Source organism: Pinus tabuliformis, chromosome 2_1 (assembly GCF_031772625.1).
Source record: "Pinus tabuliformis cultivar Carrire ecotype Pingquan chromosome 2_1, CPIR1, whole genome shotgun sequence".
NCBI lineage: Eukaryota > Viridiplantae > Streptophyta > Pinopsida > Pinales > Pinaceae > Pinus > Pinus tabuliformis.
Genome location: NC_142299.1, coordinates 270,897,681 through 270,905,097, shown reverse-complemented (window position 1 = coordinate 270,905,097; position 7,417 = coordinate 270,897,681). Strand labels below are relative to the sequence as shown.

Genomic DNA, 7,417 nt, shown 5'->3' with positions numbered 1-7,417 from the left:
CAACCTCACATGACATCTGGTATTAACTTTTCTTGTGTCTTCATTGCCTTCAAAATATTTGATGGGGGTATCTATGATGGCCTCCTTAGTATGCATTCCCATTCTACTCTATCACCCTCCTCAATATTTCTTTCTCCATTCATTAGGGATTTGAATGGTATTTCCCCTTTTACTTGTTTCTTCTAAGTTATCTATTCTTTCCTTTCCATCTAGACTTATTAGAACTTTTTGTTAGAAATACATCCCCTTTTATCATTGCTAATTCTTTGTTTGAATTCTTAAAGGGACTACACCTTTTTTCTTTGTTACAATCTATTCATCCTTTGGATTTGGGGTTATTGAATCATATGTGTCTTTTCCTTCCTATAGTAGCCATGACTCATTAGTAGGATTGATATCATGAAGGTGGTGGTGTTCGTAGTATTCTAGAGGCTTACAAGCTTAGCAATGTTGAAGTTTTTGTGCATTGCTTCCATACCCCCACTCCCCCTTAGATTCGGTTAATGCTCAATGAAGTGGAAGAAGATGTCGTTTAGGAGGGACATGGAATTTCAAACTCGAATTTTTTGGAATGTCTCTTCGCCTACATTGTTGACAAATGGAACACCAAATGTATGGAAAACCATTAATTGTACACTATCGAACCATATTGACAATTGAAAACTCTCTTGGAAAAAGTTTTTGTGGATTTTAGGGATGCTCAAGATCATCTTTTAATCAAGCTGGATCAATTAAAATTGTTGTCAATGGATGTTGAAGGCCATTTGGTTTGTGTTGAACTTGGCTCACCTCCATTGCCAATAGGGGCATCGCTTTGCAAGGGCATAGATCATCCCATCAACGTTGACACCTCCTTGTCCTCATGATTCTCAAGTTCTAGCCATTTTCTCTTTTGCTCACGCTACGAAGAACTTTGGTCATTTTTTTGTTCTATTCTCACTTTTCTTTCCAACTTTAGAGATAGCTCTAAAGCTTTATAATGTGTTGCTTATTCCATTTTTTTCCTTTTCAATTTTATAATAAGTAATCAACTATTTTATCTATGATTTAGTTTCCCTTATATTAGACTAAAAACAAATAACATGTTATCATTCTATATATATAATTTTAAAAATTAATATATTTTTTATATATATATTGACTAGTTTTAAAATTAAACACATCTCATTATATAAAACCAACAATTTATTATACAAAGTCCCTACCAAAATTCATACAATGTTTAAATACATAACACCATCTTTGACAAGGAAAATAAATTACAACACTAAATCAATGTTAATTTTATGTTTTTACGCCGTAAGGCGCTCCCCTCTAAAATAAACTCCCCCAACTACCTTTTTGTCATAATCTTGACCATCAGATCCCATTGTTAGACGATTAAATGTTTTTTCACCATTAGATGCTACTAACTGTCAAATCAACTAAATCTTGATTTGCACTATTATAACATAGTCCCATTTGTAATTCTTTGAACTTTGTTCGGTGACTCCACTGGGTGCATCTAACCCTAAGCATGTTCATTCTTTTTTTGTTTTCTTTAATCTAGCTAATTCTTTGTTTCTTGTCCTGCCTGCAAGTCCTCGGGATGTTCTGCAATTCAAGGGCTTCCAACATCGAGGAAGGCACTTGAATAATTTGGTACAAGTAATGTTTTCTAAACCCTTTACTATTTGAAAAACATAAGTGTGCTATTGCTAAGTCCTTCCCTGTGTCGAGTTGCAGGGTTATTTCCATGTTCAGCAGGCATTATTGAGGGAAACCCACCTCAAAAACAAGAAATGGTGGTCAATATAGGCAGCGAGATGTCATGGCTGGAATGCAATCCCTTATCAGCTCATGGTTCCACATTCAACCCCATTCTTTCCACCTCTTACCGACCTATCCCCTACAACTCATCTGTCTGCACAAAAGACACCAAATAATCTTCTAGTTCCCACAACCTGTAATAGCAAACACCTCTACCAATACTGCTACTCTTATGCCGATGGGACCTTCGTAGATGGGGTCCTCGGTTATGATATTGTAAACCTCAGTCCAATCCATGGCTCCCCTGTTTTGAAAATCCCCAATTATTCTTGCTTATCCTGCTCTTAATATGATATTCTTAATCACAAAACCTGTTAATACTCTTTTCATTACTGATTGAGCAAGCTCAATTGATTGTTTTTTTTCACTCAGTGAGAGGCCCACCTTCTCCTCTGGTTTTCCATCGACTATAACTACTCTGAAACCCAAAATGGAGCCCAAATCTTAAAACGAACTTGACAAGACTGCAATGGCAGAGAACATGGAGAAAAGGCCTCACATTCTTGTATTCCCATTCCCAACACAGGGCCATATGACTTCCTTGCTTGACCTCACCCACACCCTTGCATCCCATGGCCTCTCTATAACGGTCCTCACAACTCCTCGAAATCAATCCCTCTTGAGTCCTCTTTTGCAGAGAGCTTCATCCCAGGGCCTCCAGATTCAATCTCTTATCATTCCCCTCCCTCCCACTGAAGGGCTACCTCCGGGATGTGAAAACACGGTGCAACTTCCTTATCATCTCATACCACTCTTTATGGATTCCTTAAAGGAGCTTGCTCATCCAATAGAAGACTGGTTCCAACAGCAAAAGAAGAGCTCAGATTATGAGTTCGGCCCTCCTGTTTGCATTATCAACGATTTCTTCCTCGGATGGACTCAGAACACAGCTGCCAAGCTCGGTATACCCAGGATAGTGTATCACCCATCCAGTGCTTTTGTTGTTTCTGTCATCTATTCTTTGTGGAAATACATGCCACATGAACAAGTATCATCAGATAATGATACAGTCCATATTCCTGAAGTTCCTCATCCTGTTAGTTTTCCAAGGTATCAAATCTCATGCCTATAAGAGGTCCGATCCTGTCTCTGAATTCATGAGATGCTCCATGAATTTGAATGTAAAAAGTTGGGGTACTATTATCAACACCTTCTATGATTTAGAAGCTATTTACATAGACCATGTGTAGAGAGTTTCAGGTAGGCCTGTTTGGTCTGTGGGTCCTCTACTTCCTCCTATTGTGTTCGAGGCCAAGTAGGGAAGAAGCATGATTGAAAGAGGGAAACCCCCTTCAATCGATGACTCGGTATGTCTTCAATGGCTTGACTCTCGGAAAGAGAAGTCTGTAATTTATATTTTCTTTGGCAGCCAGGCCTGCCTTTCAAATAAACAAATCCAGGAGATGGCAGCAGGGCTCGAGGCAAGTGAAGAGTCCTTCATATTGGTCATCAGGGATCCTCCAAATGGTATGCCTGCTGATGAATATGGTGCTATTCCACAAGGTTTTGAAGAGAGAATGAGGGGAAGAGGTCTGATAATTAAAGGTTGGGCACCACAACTCTTGATCCTCTCACACCCTTCTGTTGGGGTTTTTCTTACCCACTGTGGGTGGAATTCTACCTTGGAGAGCATCATACTAGGAATCCCAGTGATAACATGGCCTATGACTGCAGATCAATACATAGATGCTCTGTTATTGGTTGATTATCTTAAGGTTGGAGTCAGGTTATGTGAGGGCACCACCACAGTACCCAACATAGATGACTTGAGAATTGCAGTTAAATGACTGTTGGGAAGAGAAGGAGAAGAAATGAAAAGAGCAGAGGAGCTAAGCAAGGAGGCTAGAACAACAGTGCAAGAAGGGGGATCCTCCTACAAAAACATGGAAGACTGTGTAAGTGAGCTTAAAAAGCTGATCGTTTCGCTCGTGTTAGGATCGAAAGCCACCAGGCACTGTATCCAGTGCCAAAGGAGATTGCAGGTGTGCAGAATAACATAACAATTTACTGCTTCACATTTGGGAACTCTGACTCTGTGCCCATGTATCTGAATATCATTGGCAATTACCACTAGTAGAATCTGTGGATAGAATCTGATCTCCAGAACTCAAGCATTGGATTTTCTAGGGAAGTCTGCAACATCAATTGATCAACTAAATATTGGTTATCACTCATGGTCACATTGCATAGGAAAATGGTGGAATGTTGATGCTACTTTTTCCTGAATGTTTATCATGAAACAACACTGTATCGACTACCAAGGTTCTAAATGGGTTGATTGCGTGAGTTTCTTTTTCAAAACAGTCTCCCCACACATAAAGAATATTTAATTTTAATTTTAGTTATGGAAGCCTTTGGATTCACATGATTTGAGATTTTAGATATTTAGATGGGTTTTTCTATTGTAGTAATCCATGGATTATAGCTTGTGAACTTTCTCATGGTTTGTTTGAAAGCTGGTTGCATCCTTACAGATACCGAACAAAGCATTGTAAGGATGGTGTGAATTGTAATAGAAGGGTACGTTTCTTTGCACACAGGGATGAAGATATCCATTTGCCAACAATGCCAAGTTTTCCTAAAATGAAGGATCAGAAGAATTACAGTATTACTCCTGGTAGTAGGTCTCCCCCTACCAACATTGTTATACTAGATATTTATAATTCTACTAGTCAGGATGTTGTTAGGAGCCCTAGAGGTGTTCATGCAACACAGATGCTACTGAAGTCCTTATACATAGATACTCCATTAAAGTATAATTCTCTTTCTCCAAGCTCAAGATCTGTTTCATCAGGATCTTTTCCTAGTTCCAGCTTGGGATCCCCAGGTTGTGATGTGGGAGATGTAGTTACTACTTTTAAAACTGTGAATCGACAAGATGAATTTTACAAAATAAATCAATCTCTTTCCCAAAATTATGTTAAGGAGGATGATGAGTATTCATCTGAAAGTTTTGTTCTTTGTGGGCATCACCCATTGGAATCAGGAAAGAAGCTAAGAGTTGAGATCTACAGAAAGTTCTGGAAAGACCAAGTATAAAAGGAATATGATACATCTTCTTCCAATCAGCTAGATATCACATGGGTTAGCGAGCTAGTTGAGGAGCCATCAAAAACTGAATCTGGGCATATTTTTAAGGAATTAAAAAAGGTATATTACTTTTTGAATTTCCATTGGTTTGTTGAGAAATAATAAGTTAAATTTGCATAGATTCATCTAAATACTGATATCTATCAGAACTAAGTTAAATGGATCTATGTTCATATTTGATAAATATATTATGCCTTTGCTGGCCTCAGTTCATGTTCAAAGATTTACAGTCTTTAACACAACAGTGCCATAACTTCTTTTATGTGGACTATGATGTGATTTACAGGGATTGTAGAGTTTCAGCTGAAGATTTCCAGTCGTTGCTAGAATGTTTAAATTGCAGCCATGGTAGTTAATGATAACATTTCAAAGCATAGCTTTGTAGAATAAAACCTTAACCAATTTTATAGGTTGGTATGATATGCTTTCATCAAAGTTGGCCTGTGTTGGTCAAAATATTTAACTAGAAGACTTGCTTGACCTTACATGGTTGAGGCTATGGAAACAAAAGAGACCATAGTTCTTGCACCATGTCATGGCGTATATATATGAGGTTGCCTTGATTTATGTAAATTACAGTCTAGATGGACAGTCATGTCCATCATATAATAATGTTTATAAATCTGAGTTTAATTTGTTATGTTCTCTTTATGGTATTGGCTGATTTTGATATGAAATTGTCCCTTTAAAAAAAAAAGATGGTGTGTATCAGTGAAGTTAATCTTAAGCTTACTGTACATATGGCCTAAAAAATATTTCAGATTCCTAGTGTTTGTTCATTACTTCTCTGCAAAGCTTTTTCAGTATGGCTCAGTGTGACAACCATGAAATTATGTGAATGTCCACAACTAAATACTCTTAATCATTTACTATTGCATCAAAATCAAATCTGGGAAAATGTTTTAATTTGATTGAAGTTTACACTGAAGATGTTTATTCATTCATTGTTACATCAAATTGGACCTGTGACATGAATGAATTTCTATTTGATGGACCCAGGAAGATGGTGTGTGGGGGATAGTAGATTTTCACATAATTTTTTTATGATCTATGTTTTCCTCATTGTCGATTACAATAGTATTGTGTTAGATTTTGTATCAAAGTCTCAAAATTTGCAGTTTTCTGGAATATTCACATAGAGTGGTTAGGTTAATTGTTTGACTCTGTTATTGCCTATCAAATTCCAAAATGTGTTAGAATTTACAATCAAAATCAAATAAGCAATTATAAATAAATGAAAAGCTTTGCCATGAGAATTTAGCAGAACTAGCGTCCCTAATCAAAGGAGTTAGTGAGCTGATCATCGACATGGCTATCAAAGTCATTGTACCATAGAAGTTTAGAATGTTTACTCTATGATATCTCTAGTTTACATGGGACCAATTACAACATAGGGGTTTCAACAGTCCCAATATTTATCACACGTGCAGAATGGAAGTTGAGGATACAAATCATCTGCTATTAAGATGTTTTTCTGCCAGGGTGGTATGGGATGGAGTGTTGGACTCTCTAAACATTGGCACGCTGAAGGTTCAGACAACACTAGTAAAGTGTATGGGACATTGGATAAAAAACAGTACTACACATTGTTACCTTCCATTCTTCATTATATGGACTATTTGGATGTTCAAAAACTCTAAAATATTTGAGATGAAAGAGCCAGTGGTAGAAAAGCCACTCTAAAATATGTGGCATACTACTAAGAATGTGGAATCAGGATAAAAAGCACATAGAAAAGAATGCCGAAAGTCAAGAATATTAACAGAAATTTCCCGGATGTTTTTTTTTTTTATGGGGCCTATCAACAGAGGAAATGTGGTTGTGGAGCATACATCATAATAGAAATTGGCCATTTATATCACTAATGGTGGGAGGAAGTATGGGGACAAATAGAAGGGCCTAGATCATTGTTCTATGGGGCATCATTTTACTGGAAAAATGGTTGGATCTGGAACATTTTCAAATTTATGGGGATTGAAAGGGTATTATAGACTAGGCAAAGGATTATACATATTTTAACCCTCCAATTTTATCAAACTGGATGACACACATCAGGTCATTGGTAAGCTGCTTCCAAGACATTTCTTTCCAGCACATATATAGAGAACAAAATACGTTGCATATAACCTAATAAAAAGGGGCATCACTATGGTTCCAGGTAAGTCTTTTTTGGTTGTTTACGAGTAGGATATCGTCACCAATGCTGGCAGCATAGATTATTACTAGAAGGAAAAACACGGGACAAAGCCAGTTCCAAAATGATGAAAAAATAATCTTAATAATTTACTATTGCATCAAAATAAAATCTGGGAAAATGTTTTAATTTGATTGAAGTTTACACTGAAGACGTTTATACAGGGGACAAAGCCAGTTCCAAAATGATGAAAAAATACTCTTAATAATTTACTATTGCATCAAAATCAAATCTGGGAAAATGTTTTAATTTGATTGAAGTTTACACTGAAGATGTTTATTCATTCATATTTACATCAAATCGGCCCTGTGACATGAAAGGATT

General features: G+C 36.9%; 2 pseudogenes; both read left to right on the top strand.

Moving 5' to 3' along the window:
- Positions 1 to 2,278: 2,278 nt before the first annotated feature.
- Positions 2,279 to 3,809, top strand: LOC149199804 (UDP-glycosyltransferase 89B2 pseudogene; annotated as a pseudogene).
- A 269-nt stretch (positions 3,810 to 4,078) lies between these two features.
- On the top strand, positions 4,079 to 5,255 carry LOC149199803 (zinc finger CCCH domain-containing protein 20-like; annotated as a pseudogene).
- Positions 5,256 to 7,417: the final 2,162 nt, after the last annotated feature.